Source organism: Orcinus orca, chromosome 17 (assembly GCF_937001465.1).
Source record: "Orcinus orca chromosome 17, mOrcOrc1.1, whole genome shotgun sequence".
Taxonomy (NCBI): Eukaryota; Metazoa; Chordata; class Mammalia; order Artiodactyla; family Delphinidae; genus Orcinus; species Orcinus orca.
Window position 1 is genome coordinate 56674220 of NC_064575.1, and position 21167 is coordinate 56695386.

Sequence of the window (21167 nt, forward strand, 5' to 3'; positions counted from 1 at the left end):
TTTCAAATTTGGTTTTTTTGTTTGTTTGTTTTTGTTTTTTGTTTGTTTGTTTTGAGCTCCACATATAAGGGATATCAAACACTATGAGTCTTTCTCTGACTTATCTCACTTAACATAATGTCCTTTAGGTCCATCTATTTTGTCACAAATGGCAGGATTTCCTATTTTCTCATTGCTGAATAGTATTCCATTGTGAGTGTGTGTGTGTGTATCATATCTTCATTATACATTCATCCACTGATGGACACTTAGGTTGTTTCATTACTTGGCTATTGTGAATAATGCTACAATAAACACAGGAGTGATATAGCTCTTCGACAAATTGTTTTCTTTCCTTTGGATATACACCCAGAAGTGGGATGGCTAGAACTTATAATAGTGGAAATAGCTTAATTTTAAAATAGTTATCCCCAAAATATTACTAAAAAGTTATTATGTGTCTAAATACAATATCCTCTTGCTTTTTTTGTAACTTCGATAAACATTTAAAAAAATAATCCCTTATTTTATGGTTAAAGTGATGATTATTTTCCCACAGAATTAAAAGCCATCTTAACTCTGAAACAACCCTTTGATTTTGTCATAAGGGAGATTGAATAAAATATTCAGAATATCAAACATGGAATACTTCAAAACATCAAGCTTAAAACAGAAAACAGAAATAGCCTTATGGGATCATTTTACCAAAAGCATCCTTTCGTGGATGGTTAGATTTCAGTTAGTTCCAAAAAGCCTTCTCCAAATATCCCTACACTAAGATCTCCAGTTTTCCACACCATTTATAGCACTCATTTTTTTTCAATTAATTATATATACATAACTTTGAATTGATATTTTGCTGTTTTATTTCTTATCTACCCAAATAGATGTAATGCTTCTTCTAGAAAGTAGAGGCTGTTTCTTAAATTTCTTTATACTATCCCCATCACAGTCCAATGTACATGGATTGCATTTGCTAAATAATTCCTAATTATTTTATTGCAATGACGAATCCAATGCAATGACCAGCAAATAGTTTTGACTCTGCTGCTTTCACTATGAGTAGGAGCCATTGCAAAAAAGTTCATGGAGATTGCACAGAAAGGGAGCAGTTTCCATCTGAGCTTAATATTTATGGAATGTCCATTATGTCCCAGGGTTTTAATAGATACTTTTCTCATTTGATTCTTCCAAAAACGTGTAAGATTGTTATTTGATATTATTCTGCCATTGGAGAAACAAAGTCTAAGTTAATTTTTAAGACCAGCTAGCTAATAGGAGTTCAAATCTAGATCTATTTGATTCCAAGATAACTCTTTCCACTAACCCATCATACCTTTGGAGAACAGAAGGAACTACACAATGGTGGGTGTGAATTGAAAGAGAGAAAGGAAATAAAAAGGGAAGAAGTAAAGAAGCCTAAGTTTAGAAGTTGAAATGGTGATCTGGAGAGAAAGAAGCTGAGACTTTTCCTCTCACTTCTGCTGAAACTAAAATTACGTGTTCAGCAGATATTACAGTAATTCAAGGAACCAAACAATTGCTGAGACCATGCACCAATTGATGGGGCTGCCTGTGTGCATCTATTTTACTAGAGACCAGGAAGAAATTCCCACAGTGAGATCCCAGAGATGACAAGGCAGAGTGACATATCAGTGGCACACAAAGATGATGGCTGACCGGCTGGACAGGACACAGGATGGCAATGTTCTCTCCCTCTTGGGCTGTTGTGAACCAAGGGAGGGACTCCCTGAATATTAGGATATCAAAGATAAGAACAGTTTGGAGTTTTCTTTTGTCTTTCATATACCATTAATTGTCTTGAAGCTTTTTAAAAATATTATTTTATATTTCTTTAAAACTTTTTAAACATAGTAGTAAGGCCACAAGAAGATTGTAAGTACCTGTACTATAGTTCAGATATCTTCAGCTCAGGGGAAGAAGAGGAAATTATGCTAGAACAAATGCATAGAAATGATTATTTTTGAATTCACAAGAAGTATGCTAATAAAAATTTCTCTCATATATATGTCATTCCATATGAATAGTGAATATATGAATAAATGAAGTGTGAAGTAAAATTCTGAGAAAGTACAACTATCTGGCAGGAAGGTCTATATTTGCAAAGATGCTAAAATAATCCTAACTTAAAAAAAAATCTAACTCTTAAAAATTATTTGGTAAATATTCTTTCTGAGTTTCAGTGTGAAAATGCAGGATATTTATCTGACTTATTCCAAAAATCATTAGAAGTTTAAAGTGGCAGTTCTCTCTACACACACTGGTTGTGAAATTCTTCAGAACGTACTTTAGAGACCATGATGTCACCACAGATCACCTTCATGATTTCCAATAAGTTGCAAATAATTAAAGTACATTGTTCCTAAAATTCATAAGTCTTTTTGAAATTTTCATTTCTTTCTCTTTAAAAAATTCTTGGTGACTTCAAACTTCTAAAAGTATGCATTGTCTTACAAGACTTTTTCTAAATTGCTATGAGCTATTAGAGTGTGACATTTTGATAATGACTTTTTTATATGGAACTTTGAGCTGGCAGGAAACAAGAAAATGGAGTGGTTGAAGTTGCAGGTACAGAATTTACCTACTTGCTAGAGACTCCAAAGGTCAGGGCCAAAAGGAAACAAGCGTGTCGCCATCCGTAATTCTTCTCACTTCCTGAAGGCCTTGCAATAATCTGTTGCCACAAAGTGTTCTAAGGAACAATACTTCCGTAAGAGGTTCATTACCAAAATTTGGTGATAAAATAAGTTAGGGAAATGGTTCATATTAGATCCACCCTCATGTAGACCCATAGGGGTCTTAGCTTAGTGGAGTCTTCAAAGAGTGCTGAAGTAAAGAAGCTTCTTTGTCTTGTAATGCCTGATGTTTCCTAAACTTATTAGACATTGGAAAACTTTCCTCTTCCAGAGAGAATGTAGTAGTTTCCTTCAGACCTCAGAGTCCCGGGAATAGACTGTGGAAAATTGTTATATAGGGTTTGTATTAGTGGGGTCTCCAGAGAATATGTATGTATGTATGTATACACACACACACACACACACACACACACACACACACACACACACACACACACACACACACACACACACACACACACATATATGATGGGGGGGTTAGGGTTAGAGAGAGAGAGGGGGGCACTGAGATTTATTATGAGGAAGTGGCTCATGCAATGATGAAGGCTGAGAAGTCTCATGATCTGCAAGTGGGAGACCCCAAAAAGCCAGTGGTGTAATTCACTCAAAGTCCAAAGGCCTGAGAACCAGAGGAGCTGATGATGTAAATCCCAGTCTAAGGGCAGGAGAAGATGAGATGTTCCAGTTCAGTCAGTGAGACAGGAAAAAGGGCTGAATTCCTCCTTCCTACCCCTTTATGTTCTGTTTAGGCCTCCCTGGATTGAATGATGCTCAACCACTTTGGGGAGGGCAGACTACTTTACGGAGTCCAAGGATTCAAATGTTAATCTCATCCAGAAACACCTCACAGATACACCCAGAACAATGTTTATCTAGGCACTCTTGTTGCTTGCCCAAATTGACGCAAAATTAACCATCACAGGGTTTAACGTGAAGACTACAACATGAACAACCAAAACAAAAATCAGGGCAATAAAGGGTTAAAACCACAATAACACAAACTTCATTTAAAACCCATGTATGGTTCAAATATTTGCATGATGTCATGTACAAAAACTATTTATACTGTTTGGAAAGAAAACAAGTCCCCCAAATGTGAAAAACTACAAGTTATTCTAAGTGAGCTTATCTTGATTCATTATTAAAAACTGCACCGTCAGCATGAAGCTATGCTGTAGATTTAATGGGTGCCCCAGCTATGTTTTCATATAGGCATAATTGGGTTTCATAGTATGTGATTTTCATAGGTGCAAAGAGAGACTCATGGTGTAGAGGAGTGTTTTCTTTCCAGGTATCAATTTTGCTCGACCCTATTTATTCTCATCAAGCTTTTGACAAATTTTCACACTAGTGGAAAAACACATAGCACAGTCAGTATCATCTGAGAGGAGTGAGCAAACAATCACTTCAGCTGTCCTACCCCTTCATCATTACAAAGCAAAACAAATTTTGACCTCACCTTTCACACTCTGTTCCACTCTCCACTTCCATGATGTCAGTCAGGCTCTGAACATCCAAACAGATACAATAATTGACATGTGGCTATCCACAGTGACTCTAACAAAGGAGAAAGCCAAGGGAAGTAAGGTATTCTACCTTTAAGACTATGGCCCTAAAGAACCTCTATCATGAAAGTATTTATAAAAAGGTAGATAATTGTTTTTACTTAAATGTGGGTAATTGGGTAATTAATCTAGCTGAAGGGAGAAAAACCTGCAGAAGTGGATGTGTCCATGATAAATGTTTTAACCAATGGAATTTGAAGATCTTTGTGAATGGATAGCCCAAATCTAATCTGTCATGAAACAATCAGATCACACTGATTGAGCTCTAAACATAAAACCAAGTGACCTGGCAGCGTGGGGAATAAGCACCATGGTTTTTGTCTTGCTGCACACTTTGAGGCTGTTCCTTTTTCAGGTAGCACTCAGGCTAGATAAGCCAGTATATAAAAGCTAGTATATTTTAGACATAACTCTCCATTGGTTTTTTTTTTTTAATGTTGAGCCTTCTTTTAATTTGTTTATTTTTATTTTTGGCTGTGTTGGGTCTTCGTTTCTGTGTGAGGGCTTTCTCTAGTTGTGGCAAGCGGGGGACCACTCTTCATTGCTGTGCGCGGGCCTCTCACTATCGCAGCCTCTCTTGTTGCGGAGCACAGGCTCCAGACACTCAGGCTCAGTAGTTGTGGCTCATGGGCTCTAGAGCACAAGCTCAGTAGTTGTGGCTCACGGGCCTAGTTGCTCTGCGGCATGTGGGATCTTCCTAGACCAGGACTCGAACCCGTGTCCCCTTCATTGGCAGGCAGATTCTCAACCACTGCGCCACCAGGGAAGCCCTCTCCATTGGTTTTGACCTTGTTGCTGTTGTTAAATGAAGAGAAAAAGGAGTAAAAAAGGAAGGGAAGAAGTAAAAAGAGGAAGAGAAGGAGGAAAGGAGGAGGAGGGGACGGAGAGAGAGGAGGGTTCCCTTCTGGGAACAAAGTAATAGTAACAAAACCAAGTTTTAACGTCTCCACACCGTGTTCTAAAAAGAAAGTGTTTCTTCTGGAGGCTTATGCTTAAAAAGGGGGAAACATCTTTTCAGTAAACCCAGGAAATCCTTCCTCACATCTCAGTGAGGTCTCATGCCTTTCGGTGAGGACATTTATGTCAGTTCCTCTGTTGCCAAGGAAGCAGTCAGCTTCCTTTGAGGTACCGGGACACTACTGGAGAGATGAGCATATGGGAACAAAATTCTGGGTATTATCATGAAAGAAGGAATCAGGAAAGGGATGCTGGCAACCAGTATTTTCCCCTACTCGATGATTTTCTTAAAAGAGAAATTTTTATTTTGTAATACAGTACTAATTTTATATTCCTTTGTATTGTTAAATTAATTAAACAAGGAGGCCTATTAGACTGAGGTGTCTCTCATGCTGTGGTGATCCACGAAAACAAACCTCAGTCTAAGCTTGTAAATGCCTCAAGGTCAGAAAGTGAAACCCAAGGACAACCAATTTGAGCTTTGCTCAAATAAACAAAAATTTTAATATGCCTCAGTTTATCTTTTAACAGTTTCATTTCCTTTCATTTTCTTATTTTTTTTTTAAAGACTCAGTTGGCTTCAGCTGTGCTAAAGACACACAATCGAGTTTTGCTTGTTTTTTAAAAAATATACTCTAACCAGAGTGTCAAAGAAGGAAGTGTGCAGAGCCAGAAAGATGACTGCAGTGACTGGGGGACAGTCACGGCTGCTTAGTCAGATGCTCTCCCCTCCGGACCTGGAGTTTCCCGTTGGTAATGGCATAGAGTGTGTTCCTGCTGCCCCACCATTCAGTCATCCTTCTGCTAGTCACAGCACCCTGGTTTTCCTGCTGAACAACCTCTCTCAGTTCTCAGACTGAGGGGTACTTTGGGGCTGACCCCATTCTCAGGCTCTAAGGGCGCACACATAATGCAGCCTTGGTCAAAGAACCACCTTCCCTGGGCCATAGTAATTGGCTTAGGGATAGGCAAAACCCACGTTTTGTCAAAAAGGACCCGAACAAGCAGCACATACACCTTTTCCACTGTACCTGATTACCTGGCTGCATATAGCTTAGAATAACCAGCAGCCATTATGACCACTGTGTAAAGAGCTTCCCTGAATTGAAAGCTAATACAAAAGAAAGCACAGCTAACAGGTTGAGAGAGATGACATCAGGTGAGCCTGATGACATTGTTTGAGCACCTGTATCCAGTTATGCATGAAGTTAACATTCCTCTGGGCTTTAAGTTTTATGGCCCAAGGCATTGCCTTTATTAAGCTACAGCTGAGCTTCTCTCTTGCAGCAAAATTCACCGATTCACCTTTCCATTGCTAAATTTTGGAGGTAAAAGTTTTATTTCATTACATTTATTTCCTTGTACTTATCCGTTGGCATTTCTTCATTTCTTAGCCTTCACTGAATTTGTTTTCCATGACAAAATACCAATTTACAATGAAAGGAGAAATAGACAACTACCTCCTACATGCAGGCTTTCTGGATTTTTGTAGCTAGAAATAATCTCCGCTTCCTTTAAACTCCCATGAGACTTTATTTCTCTAATATTTCACTTTTTTCTAACATTTTTGTTCTTTATTCAACATGTAATGCTTCTTAAGACATAGTCTACATCTGATTCAATTTTGTACCCACACAGCATCTAATGCATTTCCTTTATTAAATTCTTACCTAAAATTGGAAGAATAAACAAATGTAGTCAGTGCAAACACTATCTTAGTACCACTCTAAGCCTTTTGTTGTCTTTTAAAATTCAAATAGGGTTTCTTTTGCATTTTAGGAGTGAAGAATTTCCAGAAACTTGCTTTGTGTTGTGGAAAAGAACTAAATGAATCCAATAAGTAAACAAGTACAAAAAGCTAGTTATAAAGTGCTAGCCTTTAATATTATTGTCTTACCAACACTTGATCCCTTAGCTCTGCCTCCAAAACGGCTTTTAAATTACCTCCCAAGCTCCTTTGGAGAGCACAGTCCTGAACTCTGCCGGACAACACTTCCAGGGTAATTTCTAAAGGCAAGAAGAGCAAAGCTATTTGTCCTGGGCAAGCACACGCAAAGTCAGGAGGGGAAAATAAAGGGTAGCGAAGGGCAGCTGACCATTTGGAATGGAATGGAAAACACCAAAAGATATTAAAGTTAGGTTATGAGCAGAAGTGAAAGTCAAGAAATGGTAGAAGCAACTCATATGTTTGGCAGAGGGCACTGCAGAGAACTTTGCTAGTTTCAAAAGGCTCTCCCCAAAGCTCCTCGGGTACTGCCTCTTGGCATCTGAAATACACCCAAAGAGAGGAAAACGTATAGACAAATCCCAAACCTTGAAATATGATTCATAAACTTGTTTCTCTTTTACTTTATATTCAAGAAAGCATTTTAAAATTCCAAATATGTACTTTCTATATTACAGACTCTGCAACCATTGTAGTACCTCTTCTTTCCCTCACAACAATCCTGGGAACTTGATGCTATTCTTTTCCTCTTCTTACTAATGAGGAAACTGAAACACAGAGTAGCTGTCACTTCTATAACATCACTTGTCTAGGAAGAGAAGTGAGAATTAGAACCCGAGTCTTTTGACACAAAATCTGTGATGTCCAAGGAGAAAGCTTCTTTCAGCTCACGACAGTGAAGCATATTTCAATATGCACTTAGTATACACTATTCATGTGTTCTTGAGCTCTTGAAAATAGGAAATGTTAAGAATCCATGTCTGCTTTAAAATTATAACAGTCATAAGAAAGGTGAGCATAAGGAAATATTTGGGGGAAAGAAAGGGGTTAAATGGCTTTCTCTGTGTTTCATTCCAATCTTCTGATATTAGATTGTGAATAGTTATATATTTCCTTATTCTTTTTCTTCCTCTACATTTTTTTTCTCTGGTGGATTAAAAAGACAGACACTGAGGTGACTAGAAAAGCTAGATGAGATTATGCTGTACTGGACAAACTAGCTTGTTTAGGAAAGACTTAGGTTCCTTTCATTAAAGAAGGCACATTTACAGAAGAAAGAAGTGCGCATAAAATTGACAACTCAGAGGATGAAATGAGAGAGCAACCAACTGTGTTGTGGTATCGCTTTACTTTTTTAACAAGGGGGTGTTCTTGAGAAACCTTGAAAAGGACAGAGTTTTACTGAAATAATTCAGAACTGTAATTTATAAGATTTATACTCACTAGAACATAATAGAACTAAATTCTGTTGTGAATTTAGTTCACATCTCTCTTCCTCTACCTGAAAGAACATTTAACACATCTGTCTACCTGACATTTCAAAATTCTGATTTGCCTTGTGAGAAAAACGAAATCTCTCTGACATACCCAATGAGCAAACTGTGTAGGAAGGAGGAAATCTGTCTGCCTCCATTTGGGGGAAAAGACTGAGGACATGAGGCGGGGGAAAAGCCCTGATAAAGGAGGGAGAAGTAAAAAGATGTAGAAAAGATTTAAAGACATGCGAAAGAGAGGACAATAAAACCAGGATCACCAGTTTGTACTTAAGTTATGCATTGGCTCTCTCTGGCTGATTATTTATCCATATGGGTGGTGTATCTTCCCAACTGGGCTGTGAGCTCCTTTCAACTCCAGCACCTAGCTAAAAGTTTTTCTCTGCCACTAACTGCCAAAAATCTTTGGCTGTCTACTAATCAGAAAGAACAAAATGCAGATTTTTTTTTTTTTAATGTCCAAAGACAAAATCTCTTCCTATTTTGTGAAAACCTTAACTGAAAAGAGAATTATCCCACAAGGGAAAAGGAAGAGAGGTAAGTGCTTTGAGGGAGTTGAGGGAAAGAGCAGAGAGAGGACGAGCTCCCTCTAGCCCAGTGAGCAGAAGAGAACCATACTTTTTTTTTTTTTTTTTGCGGTACGCGGGCCTCTCACTGTTGTGGCCTCTCCCGTTGCGGAGCACAGGCTCCGGACGCGCAGGCTCAGCGGCCATGGCTCACAGGCCCAGCTGCTCCGCGGCATGTGTGATCTTCCCGGACTGGGGCACGAACCCGGGTCCCCTGCATCGGCGGGCGGACTCTCAACCACTGCGCCACCAGCGAAGCCCGAGAACCATAAATTTTATGAAGGGCAGGACCTGAAGAAAATGGCAAAGTTTCTTACATGCTAGGTGGCAAGATAGTGAGAGCTCTTTGACCTTCAAGGACCCAGATCTTCCTGGACACTAGCTAGTTGAGCAGTAACCAGTGTAGATCAATGAAAAGTAGGACCTTCAGGTGATGTGTTGCCAATACAGCATTCAGGGCTGTTGCAGAATTCTGTTGTAGGGAGAGTTCAAGGTGTATCTAAGGCTACAATTCCCATTAGCCCTGCAGGCTGGGAGATTTGGTTGGATTAAGTTGACTCAAAGGAAACATCTCCTGCACAGATGCATTTTTGGAATAAAAATCATAGCTGCTACATATTTCAAGTGCTTTGAGTCTTTCACGGCATCAAAAAGGAAATATAATTTTATAGTAAAGTTTTTCTTTCTTATTGTTTTAAAAAATATAGAAAATTATAATGAGATAAATGAGACATAACTTCACAATCCAGAGATCGCCACTTCAGAATTCTGGTTTATTATTCGTTCATTCTTTCCATTATCTATCTGAAAGACCAAAATGTTCTAAATGCTCTTTCATAGAAAATGGAACATTTATATAATTGTAATCTCTGTCATCTATTTCTGCTACATGTTGTATCTTCCTGGTAAAAAACACATTTAAAATTAACTTTGTAACCATATGTAGAACAACTACCTACAGTTAGCTCTATATATCTAAATAGTTTTAATGCCAACACTTTGTGACTAAAATTTCATCATTCTTGAGGGACTATTTTTCCTAGTCATCATTCTTTTGTTCCATAGCACATCTTCAAGTAGATTACGTAGGCAATGTTGGCAACCAGTTAGTTTTCTAGGAAGCAGCACAGTATGGTGGTTTTTAAAAAATACGCATTGGCCTTAGGTCACACAGCTTAGGCTTTGAATTTCTACAGTAAGTGATCTTGTGACTTTAGGATATTTATTTAACATTTCTGAGACATAAAAATAACTACCTCCTAAGGTAACTGTAAGGATTAGATAAAACCATCTCCTCTGTTAGCCACTTAGACTGGAAACTCATACATTTTCAGTGACTAATAGGTGTTATTAATATTATTCCAGGAGAAACTATTCCACTATAGCCTCTGTTGAAGAGTTAGATCCAGATTTCAAAAGCTCGATCAATGTATTTCACAATTCATAATACATTTTTAATACTGACAAAATATCATACTACATAATATGTTTGATGGTATACCTAAGGCTATACTCTATTTGATTGAGAAAAGGCAAGCATGTCTTCTGTTCATCACTGTAATTCAATTTCTAGCCACAGCATTAAGGAAAGAAAAAAAAAAAAGATGTGCATTGGAAAGAAAGAAGTAAAACTGTCTATTTGCAGATGACAGGATATTCTACATATAAAATCCTTAGTAATCTATTAAAAGGCTACTAAGAACTAATAAGTTAGCTTATAGGATACAAGATTAATATACAAAAGAAGCTGCATCTCTAATACTTGCTACAAACAATTGAAAACAAAATTAAAATAGCAATACTATTTACAACATTAAAAAATATAGGGCCTTAGAGTCTTGGGGCAGACAGGACATAAAAAGTACCAACCCTAAAAGAAAAAAAAAATGTTTTTTAACAACCTCTGGAAGTGGAGGAAAGAACTTGATTATTTCTATAGCTACAACAGGGAATGCCTTCCAAAACCCTCTCACTGCACTCCTTCCTCTATTGTACAAGAGTTTGCACTACAGTCAAAATACAAGGCTTTCTCCTGGTGCTGAATGGGTCCTCAGAAGAAAGTATAAGTCCAGGATATGGGCCTTTTAACTTCATGGTCAATCCTCACCTCCACATTTGCTTCTCTGAATTAAAAATATCATCAAGATCAGTTCCTCCTCCCTCAAATCTGGGACAATGCTCTGTAGAGAGAGTGTCCTTGTTCATTCAGTCCATATTTATTGGAGGCTACTTTGTGCCTAGGCACTGTGCAAGTGTTGGAGGTATTATCTGAAACAAGATATACCCCTTCTCTCAATTAGGGTATCAGATGAGAAATTAGTCAACGGCAACCATGAAGTATTAGAGAGGAATGAGTAGGATATGATAAATTGAAAGTATTTAGGAAGAGCATCCAGTCCACCTCTGAGTGGTGGGGATGGGGTATTAGTGATTCCAGAAAGATGATGGGAGGTGGGCAGGCGAAGCAAATGCATCTGAACTGCAGTAGCAAAATATGGCGTGTAAGTGACCCATTCCTGGTTTCCTGTGTAGATTTTTCTCTGTTAGCATAACAGGGAAATAGCATATTTGTTATTGAGGAAGGGGTCTCTTCTCATTCCATCTTACCCTAGAAGCTTCAAATCAACACAATTTTAATTTTAATAGTAAAAACCAAAAATTTTCACCAACTATTATTTGGATAAGCCAAAAACATTACATATTTCCCTCCTTAATGACTTCTTTAAAAATTTGATATAAAATAGTGTCTTACTGATGTTTCATTTTTTCTTCTTTCTTTTGTTCCCTTGACCTCCTGTCTTATTAAATATGCATCATTTTGGTGTTTCACAAACTGTTTGCTCAATAGTAAGTGGTAAAACGAACAACAAATACACAAAAGAATATCATAATTGCCCTATGTGACCAGTATGTTCTTAGCATCTCTTTAAGTAAGTAATTATTCTGTCCTTTTTCATAAATGGAAATTCTTTCAAACACAAGTCACTGAGATTTAAGGACATTTACAATGTTTATTACCTATTCCAAACCATGCTTCATCCTCCGAATGATTTCACATCCAATCTTGTTTTAGCACAGTTCAAAACCTTTCTGAATTATAATGTCTAGCAGTAAAAACTTCATCTCTAGCTGAAGAAGATAGCTGTTATAAAATTCTCACTATTCTTTACGAGAGGGTGTGCATTAAAGAACATATCTATCCATTGAACATTCATTTATTCTAGGTGCCAAGATTTGCTGGGAATATGGTGATCAACAAGGTAGACACAATCCTTACTCTCTTGGAACGTACATTCTAGTCAAGAGGAGCAACATTAAATAAATAACTGGATAATAAGTACATATATCCATAAATACATACTTACATATATGGAATTTTTATCTGAATCTAACTCCCTATCTCCCGGATGTCTTATCAAGGCAACTAGTACACCTCCTATTTTCTGATCACCAGATCCCACTAGGAGAGTGTCATCAGTGTAGTTGTCCAGCATGAAACCTGGGGGATGATGACGTAGTCAAGGGACCTCTGGATTATATGTTATGGTGCAGAACCAGAGAGTTGATCTTGCCCTGAGACAAGACAGTAAATTGTCCTGCTTTTCTATCAAATAAAGAAATCGAATACCTTCTGCAGTTTTGTGTTTATAGAGACAATGAAAAACACATCTGGCCAATAAATAGATGCATACCAGGTGTCAGGGGCTGTCTTGAGTTGTTCCAGTAATGAGGTCACCTTTGAAAAATCAACTGCAGTTGGTGCAATCACCTAATTAAGCTTTTGAGAATCCTCTTTTTCCAGTATCCATAGAGCTTGTGCATAAATTAAACAGGTGAGTTAAATGGGGGATGTGATTGCAGTCACTACCCTTGCAACCTTCAAGTGTTCGCTGGTAACACTTTTCTCTATGATTCCTCTAGCCACGTGATGTTGCTTTGGCTCACTTCTTATTACTTTGCTAGGGAGGTTAAGGTCTAGGTCTTTGGGGAGTATTTTGGTTTGTTTGTGTGTTTTGAGGGGTGATTTTCTGCCTTGAAAGCCTGCATGGTAAAGTCAGAGAGTTAATAACAGCTGCTGAGTATACGTATTCTAACTCTTCACTCAGGAAGGGGAAAATTAAGTACAGAATGGGTTTGCAGAACCACAGCGCCCCTTGTGACACTGATTAAGAACAGAATTTCTATTTATCCCCTGCCAGTGGACCACAGTGCGCTCTGGGCTAGAATTAGAATGCAACAATCCCCAGAAAGATCTGGGTATTTCCCTTTTCCTATGATAGTCACTCTGGTAAATAATTGCAGGTCCTTTGGGGAAAAATGAGGAGAAAGAATTAAGCACTTGTGATGGAGGATCCCTCTCTGAGTGTACCCAGACTCCAGTGTTCTAACTCAGGTCTGGAAATTAAGTGAAGAGCCATGATTTTTCTACTGTGATTTAAGTCAAGTCCATTTTCACCATGACAGAAATTACCTGTAGATTAAGTAGGACCTTAGTGTGATACCCAGTGTATCCAGTCCAAAAGAGACCATGACTTTTTAGCCAATTCCAAAGATCGCTGTGTGTCCCACTTTCTATGACCATTTCAGCCTTATCATCCACTATGAGAATCACCCACCTTGACTCCGGTGGTTAAGTTGCTACCTGCCCCCTCCACCCTGATAATCCTTTATTTCCATTAAATCCTAGGAACCATTTCAATGTCAACATCTCCTACCTTCATTTGTGGCCAAAGAGGAGAGACAATGCATCAGTCAGTGTCTTGATGGAAGAATACTCTTCTCAGGGACCAGTAGGGAGTAGGTAAGCCAATTCTCCTTGATAATGTCATTCTAATATCCCTAGCTCCATAACCTCTCACATACCCTTTATATTATACACAGGAACTTCTAGCATCTCAACTTCATTCAGTATAGTACCTGTCAAGACCAGGATTTAGATAAGCAAGTGAACAAACCATTAGAACATTTCCCACCTATTCAAGCTTATACATCAAACGCAGACTCTCTGATAATTACCCCCACATTGATAAATTATGTCCCTCTTTCTTCCCTGGGCTAGCAACCTCACACACACACACACAGACACACACAGACACACACACACACACACACACACACACACACACACACACACACTTTCCTTCCCCTGGATCTTGCTGATATAATTTTATAACAGCCAAATATTGTATTATGTAGGCATGTGACTCATTACTATTAACTAAACTCTAGATCCAATTAATTTTTTCATTAATTTCCTCTTTTTGTTCCTGGACCCAATCCAGGGTACAACTAGCTGTCATATCTCCTTGGTCTCCTTTGGTATGTGACGGTTTCTTAACCTTTCCTTGTTTTTTATGACTGTCAGTTTTGAGGAATACCATTCTGGTACTTTACAGAATGCCACTCATTTTGAGTTTGATATTTTGTAGAATTGTAACTTTGGGGAAATAATTCTACAGAGATGAGTGCCCTTCTTATCACATTGTATCAGGAGGTAAAAAAAAAATCCACATGACATCACTGGTGACGTTAACCTTCATCACTTGGTTAAGGCGGTATCCACTAGAAGGTTGCTACTTTCCCGTTTCCATATTCTATTCTATGGAAGCAAGTCACTAAGTTCGCTGGGAATTTTAACGCTAAAACAAGTGGAATAGATTCAATATATGTTTAAAGGAGGGATCCTTGGACTATGCAGGTTGTAAGGAAGGCTGTCTGCAAGGTGGGTAATAAAGCTGACACAGGAGAGAGAAGTTGATGAGAAATGGACAGCATCATGATAGTATTTCCACACCCTGAGGTTCAGAGAAGCCCCCTGCCTTCTGGGGGGCACCACTATCGCACCACTATTGTGCCAGAAAATCTCCCTTTTCACCTAAACTAGTTTAGGTTGGATTTCTATATGTACAGTTAAAAAGATGCCAAGTAACATACTACCTCACTGGATGGCTATGAGAATTAAATGATAAAAAGTGTGCAAAGTGAGTGCTTACTGGAGAATGAGACATAGAAATACCGATAAATGTTGGATATCATTATTATTAACTGATGCAGGTTAGTATTTTGTATCTATTATATTCAAATGTATTATGGAAATAAATTAATGGTCATGAATTTCTTGACAATACTTGAAAATCTGAGATCACATGTTAAGAATATTTATTATTGTAGCATTGGACTCAATGAGAAGTGAAAAGTGTTGCAGCTATAACAAGACCTTGCTGCTTGTTCAATAACTAAGTCATGTTTGTGTTAGAATTAGAGGCAAGAAAAGAGCAGCCTGATATTTGAAGTGCATAATTATCCATATTCTTTTTCCCAGAGGAAAGGGCCATCAGAGCTAAGTCTTTTAGTCAAGAAGTATCTTTGATTCACATATACTATGAGCATCCTTAATGTCCCGTGACTATTACCTAGAGCAGTTTTAGCCTTGAAGTGCAGAGAGAGGGGGAAATGCACATTTATATCTTTAGTGCATATCACTAGTTGATCTGTTATGACATTTATCTATGGTCATGAAATGAAAGAATAATTTGGGCATTAATGACTTTGATTACTCCCATTTAATTCTCCATTTCATACATTTTTTTCACAATGGGAAAATAACAGGTATCAAAAAGACAAGTTTTTAATAGCTCTTCAATGAAGCCATCATGATATTTCCATTTCTCTTAAAGAACTCAATTATGAATGACTTCACATTCCTAATTTAGTTCTGATTTTCTAAAAGCAAATTTAGTATGAAAGAAGTGCAAGGGAGAGGCAGCCCAGTGTCCAAGTGTCTAAAATGGGCTCTCTCTATGTAATAGAGGCAGAATATGCTCAGTGGTCAGTGCCAATATCTGGGAAAATTAGAGATGCTTGGCAGTGTGGCACAGATCATACTGAAGGCATTCCAACTTCAAGTTACCAAGAAGTTTGGTAAGAAAACATCAAGGAGGGAAGAAGGGGCTATACTGAGCTATCCCCAGACAAAATGGTGAGACAGGCAAAGCCTACATGCCATGTCATCCTACCCCCAGCATCAGCCCCCTCCATCCTTTCTCCAGTTCATGAAACTGGGGACTTCGTGCTTAGACCCATTGTTTCAGATCTAAACATTCACCTCCCTTTATAATCCATTAATGCATCAGGGAACATCTATCGAACAATGAAGAAGATAAAAATACACACATATATAAATTTGCCATAGTTTCAATCCTCTATGAACTTGTGTTTCAGTGGGGGAGGAAAAACAAATATATAGATAATGAAAGCAAATGGGAGAGGGGTGTAAGAGAAGGACAAAGAACTGCACTGGTGGGATAAAGGAGAACTAGGAAAAGAGGAATAATCAGAAGTGTGGATTAAGAAGGTGTGGTGTCTGGTCAGAATGGCCATCATCAAAAAATCTACAAACATGCTAACACATATATATGGAATCTAAAAAAAAAAAATGGTTCTGAAGAACCTAGGGGCAGAACAGGAATAAAGATGCAGATGTAGAGAATGGACTTGAGGACATGGGGAGGGGGAAGGCTAAGCTGGGGCGAAGTGAGAGAGTGGCATGGACATATATACACTACCAAATGTAAAATAGATAGCTGGTGGGAAGCAGCCTCATAGCACAGGGAGATCAGCTTGGTGCTTTGTGACCACGTAGAGGGGTGGGATAGGGAGGGTGGGAGGGAGATGCAAGAGGGAGGAGATATGGGGATATATATATATATATGTATAGCGGATTCACTTTGTTATAAAGCAGAAACTAACACACCATTGTAAAGCAATTATATTCCCATAAAGATGTTTAAAAAAATATCCACAAACAATAAATGCTGGAGAGGGTGTGGAGAAAAGGGAACCCTCTTGCACTGTTGGTGGGAATGTAAATTGATACAGTCACTATGGAGAACAGTATGGAGGTTCCTTAAAAAACTAAAAATAGAACTACCATATGACCCAGCAATCCCACTACTGGGCATATACCCTTAAAAGACCGTAATTCAAAAAGAGTCATGTACCACAATGTTCATTGTAGCTCTATTTACAATAGCCAGGACATGGAAGCAACCTAAGTGTCCATCGACAGATGAATGGATAAAGAAGATGTGGCACGTATATACAATGGAATATTACTCAGTCATATAAAGAAATGAAATTGAGTTATTTGTAGTGAGGTGGATGGACCTAGAGTCTGTCATACAGAGTGAAGTAAGTCAGAAAGAAAATCAAATACCGTATGCTAACACATATATATGGAATCTAAAAAGAAAAAAAGGTTCTGAAGAACCTAGGGGCAGGACAGGAATAAAGATGCACATGTAGAGAATGGACTTGAGGACACGGGGAGGGGGACGGGTAAGCTGGGACGAAGTGAGAGAGTGGCATGGACATATATATACTACCAAATGTAAAATAGATAGCTAGTGGGAAGCAGCCACATAGCACAGGGAGATCAGCTCTGTGCTTTGTGACCACATAGAGGGGTGGGATAGGGAGGGTGGGAGGGAGATGCAAGAGGGAGGGGATATGGGGATATATGTATTCGTATAGCTGATTTACTTTGTTATACAGCAGCAACTAACACAACAATGTAAAGCAATTATACTCCAATAAAGATGTTAAAAAAATAAAAATAAAAGGTGTGGTGTGAGAAATGCTGAGTGAAGAGTCCTTAGAAGACCATGTGCAAAGAAGTCAATGAGGAAGATTAAGGATAAGGTATGGATTTGATGATTTTAATATAACTATAAAATGCAGTTTGAATGAAGTGATTCATCGATTGCATTCATTTATGCATAAACAAATACTAAAAAGGGGAAGAAGCGAATTGCAGTGATCCATATGAAGACATAATACATTTACTATAAGAAGGTCAACATTTCTCTTCTATGTGTTCAGGATTGGAGGCAAAAGAGAAGTATCTCACTTTTTATTGTCAAATGGTTTACATAATTATCAGGCATGTTAAATCAAAAAAGAAAGAAGGGGCTTTAAGAATATGGAAAATGTCCTTTTCCCATAGAGACAGATTATCTACTGGAGGCCTCAGCTGACTGAAGGCTCATTAGAAGACTTTAACAAGTGGCATCACCTTGGAAGTATCTATGGCCCCGAAATCAAGATGAAAAGGCAACAAAGAGGGACTAACTGCTACCCTTAGGCAGGCAAATCAAAGCACCTCTTCCTAAAAAGAGATAGGAAAAATCACTTCTAAGCATCATTATCCTTTTGCTCTTTTCTGAATAACTCAAATCAACCGATATCCCACCACGGGCTTGCTGTCCTTTTTGTTCTATGGGGAAACCTGCCTGTGGTGGATACCTATTATTTCTATCTTGCAAGCATCCCTTATCCCTTCTTCCGCTGACTGGATACTTTATTTCCTTTTGAGAGGTTTCTTCCCCTAGAGGATGCACAAGGCTAGCCAACCAGGCTCCTTTGACAAAGACTGATCTGCTCATCAGAACACAAGGTTTGCTCTCTTTGTAAGATCACAAACTTTGTCATCTGTGTAGGGCTGGAACTGCACTCTGGACACAGTCTGATGGAGAGTGAAGCCAAACCAGAAAGCAATGCTGAGAGCAAGTGAGAGAGAGAGAAACACATTCTAGCTGACGTTGTTAAGCCTCGGATAAGCCCAACCACCCCTTGTACTTCTGAGTTACATGGCCCAGGGAATTTCCTTTTTTTGCCTAAGTTAGTTAGAGTTGAGTTTCTGTCACTTGCTATTAAGAATCCTGGATGCAATATGTTTTTGAACTACACCTTTGGGTAGGAAATCATAGTCTTTACTGTGAAATCAAAATCTGCCCGTCTCATGATTATGCTTAGTATGCATGCTATAGCATGAAGATGTTCAGATAATCATACCCACCTTAAGATTAATTACTGAGAAAGGAAGAAGAAAAACAACCGGGATGAAGACAAAGTATATTTTTCATTTTCTTTCACGACCTACAGAAAGGAATGGGTGAGTTGTGCTGATACTCCAAGGGAAATTCCATTTTGATTTTCCCAATGAATTGCTCATGGAAAATTAGGAAAATGGTGTTGTCATGACAAAGTGGCTCTAGTCCTGGAGATGACATCTATCGGAGGCACACACTAAAGGAAGAAGGAGTCAGGAAGCTGGAGACTAGCAAGTAAAAGGTCAGACATTAACTAATCAACTATTTTGGGCTAGACATAGCACTAAATTTAAGTGGGGAGGGAAGGAGGAAACTTAAGAGGGAGGACAACTTGGTCCAGATAGACACATACCACTCAGTTCTGTGAAAAAGCACAACTACGTTACTGAGTAGGGTTAGCAAAACCGCATTAATTTGTAACAATGGCAAACGAAAGTAGGCTTACAAAGAATCTGAACTGTGAGATATAAAATACATCCCCAGTGACTGCATTGTTCTTAGAAGATTCCCAGTAAATTCTCTCTGAATGAATGAATAAAAACGAAACACATCACTTTTAATAGAATATACACAATCTAAGCTGTGAATGTTGAGGAAGAAATTAGGGGTAAAATAATGGAGAACAAAATTCATATTTGGCATTTTCCTATTCTGAGCACTCCACAGAGAAAAATCTATTTTTTTTCTGCCCTTATCAGGTAAAGCTATTGATTCAGGGGAATAGGTTATGCGGAAACCATGGAAGTTTCTAGTCAGGCGGACTCTGGGTTCAACACTATCACTCCAGGCAAGAGATGAGTGTCTCTGAACTTCAACGTCCTCTTCTGTCAAATGGGAATAATAATGATTCTCTTACGGGATGGTTGTGAGGGGTGAGTTAAATAAAGACAGGAATTTGACCCAGGAAACTTTTGTAACTCTCATTTTAAGGGAGGAAAATTTTCAAAAGTAGATTATCAGGAATTAAGGTAGAATACACTGAAAATGAATAGCGGGCATAGTTTGTTTGCAGGTGAGGCGGCTCTGAGACCTCGAGGCTGAAAGAGCCTGATGCTCAGGACACCTAGGACGCTTCCTGGCCCGACGTGGCAAGAGGACCGACCCCTCTCTGCGCAGGGTCACCAAATGGCCCGGTTCCAGTTTAGGTGTCAGAATCCGTTCATCTCCAGTTTGCGTCCTTTTCTTTTTGCAATTTAAAGTCGGACTGGAGGCGCAAGGATGGAGGTAAAACGTGCGTTAAAAAAATTACAGTTCAGATTACAAGGACAACAAAATCACCAAGGTCGGGGTAGGTATCCGTGAACTATGCAAAACCCTGCGGAATGAGGAGTCATAAACGCTCTGAAAAGAATTCTACATTTTAATTTTAGAAGCTCTTTCCAAAGTCCCCTACAGCCTGCCGCTTGCCACCCTTTGGCCCCCTCTCCCGGCTATTGATCATCACCCTCCTTTCCTCTTTTTTCCTTCCAGTAAAAGTAAGTATCCAAAAAACTTTAATTCTTCTCCAGAAGTCCTAAGCCAATTTCGCAGTCGCGGAGCTTTTTCATTGCTTTAACCCAACTTTCTTTCGTTTCTTTGGCGAGTACCTGAAATTAGGGTTGCCCGATAGTCTGGAGCCCTAAATCAGGGAAGCGTGGGGCTTAGTTCCGGCGAAACCCTCTGGTGCCTGTGCGGGAAGCTCATTTTCCCCCCGGGGTGGGGTTCAGACTGCCGGCAGGGACCTAGCAGGACGCTCGCTCAGGTTCCGAGCCCAAGTCCCTGGCGGCGGGGACGTGCGCGCGGCGTGGGTGGGCGCTTTAAGCCCGAGCGGCAGTTTCAGCACTAGCTATTTTTAGCTGCGCGTCGCCCCCCTTCCTCCCGGCCTCCGGCTTGGTAGCCTCCGGCGGGCGGCCGCCGCTCCGCGGCTCCCTCCTGTCTCCCCCCACAGTCACTCGCTCTTGGTAGCGTCCACGCGGGCAGGTCTGGAAACTGAGCATGTCTGGAAGCGCTCGGCGGCCTCGGCGGCAGCGGTGGCAGAGCCAGGCTGCGTCAGGCTGAGCCCGTTCACCGCGCGGCCGCAGGAGCGCAGCGCCGACGCCGCGCCGCCCAGCCCAGCCGAGAGGGGCGCACTAGCCGCCGCGGGGCCCGCCGCCGCTCACCGCAGCCCCCTCCTGGCGACCCGCAAGTAAGTTTGTGAGGCGGCTGGGCGGTGGGGCGACGGCTTGGCGGCCCGGGGAAGCCCACGCTGGCAGGCGGGAGGCACGGCTGGCGCTCCGGAGAACCGGCTGGCCGCTGCCCCAGGTGCCCGGCGCCTCTGCGAGCCTCTTGGCCAGTTTGAAAGTGGTGGCCTCTGGG

At 39.8% G+C, this 21167-nt stretch overlaps 1 protein-coding gene across 3 annotated transcripts in view; it reads left to right on the forward strand.

Annotated features, from left to right (window-relative positions):
• OXR1 (oxidation resistance 1) overlaps window positions 1-21167 on the forward strand; it is an 874541-nt gene that overhangs the window by 390611 nt on the left and 462763 nt on the right. For 2 of the 3 annotated variants that reach the window (XM_004282931.4, XM_004282933.4), the window contains exon 1: window positions 20849-20997. The exons of the other annotated variant lie outside the window; for it this stretch is intronic. The gene's annotated coding sequence lies outside the window, so the exon portion shown is untranslated. Of the gene's footprint in view, window positions 1-20848; window positions 20998-21167 lie in introns of those variants that run through there. 3 annotated transcript variants of the gene reach the window in all.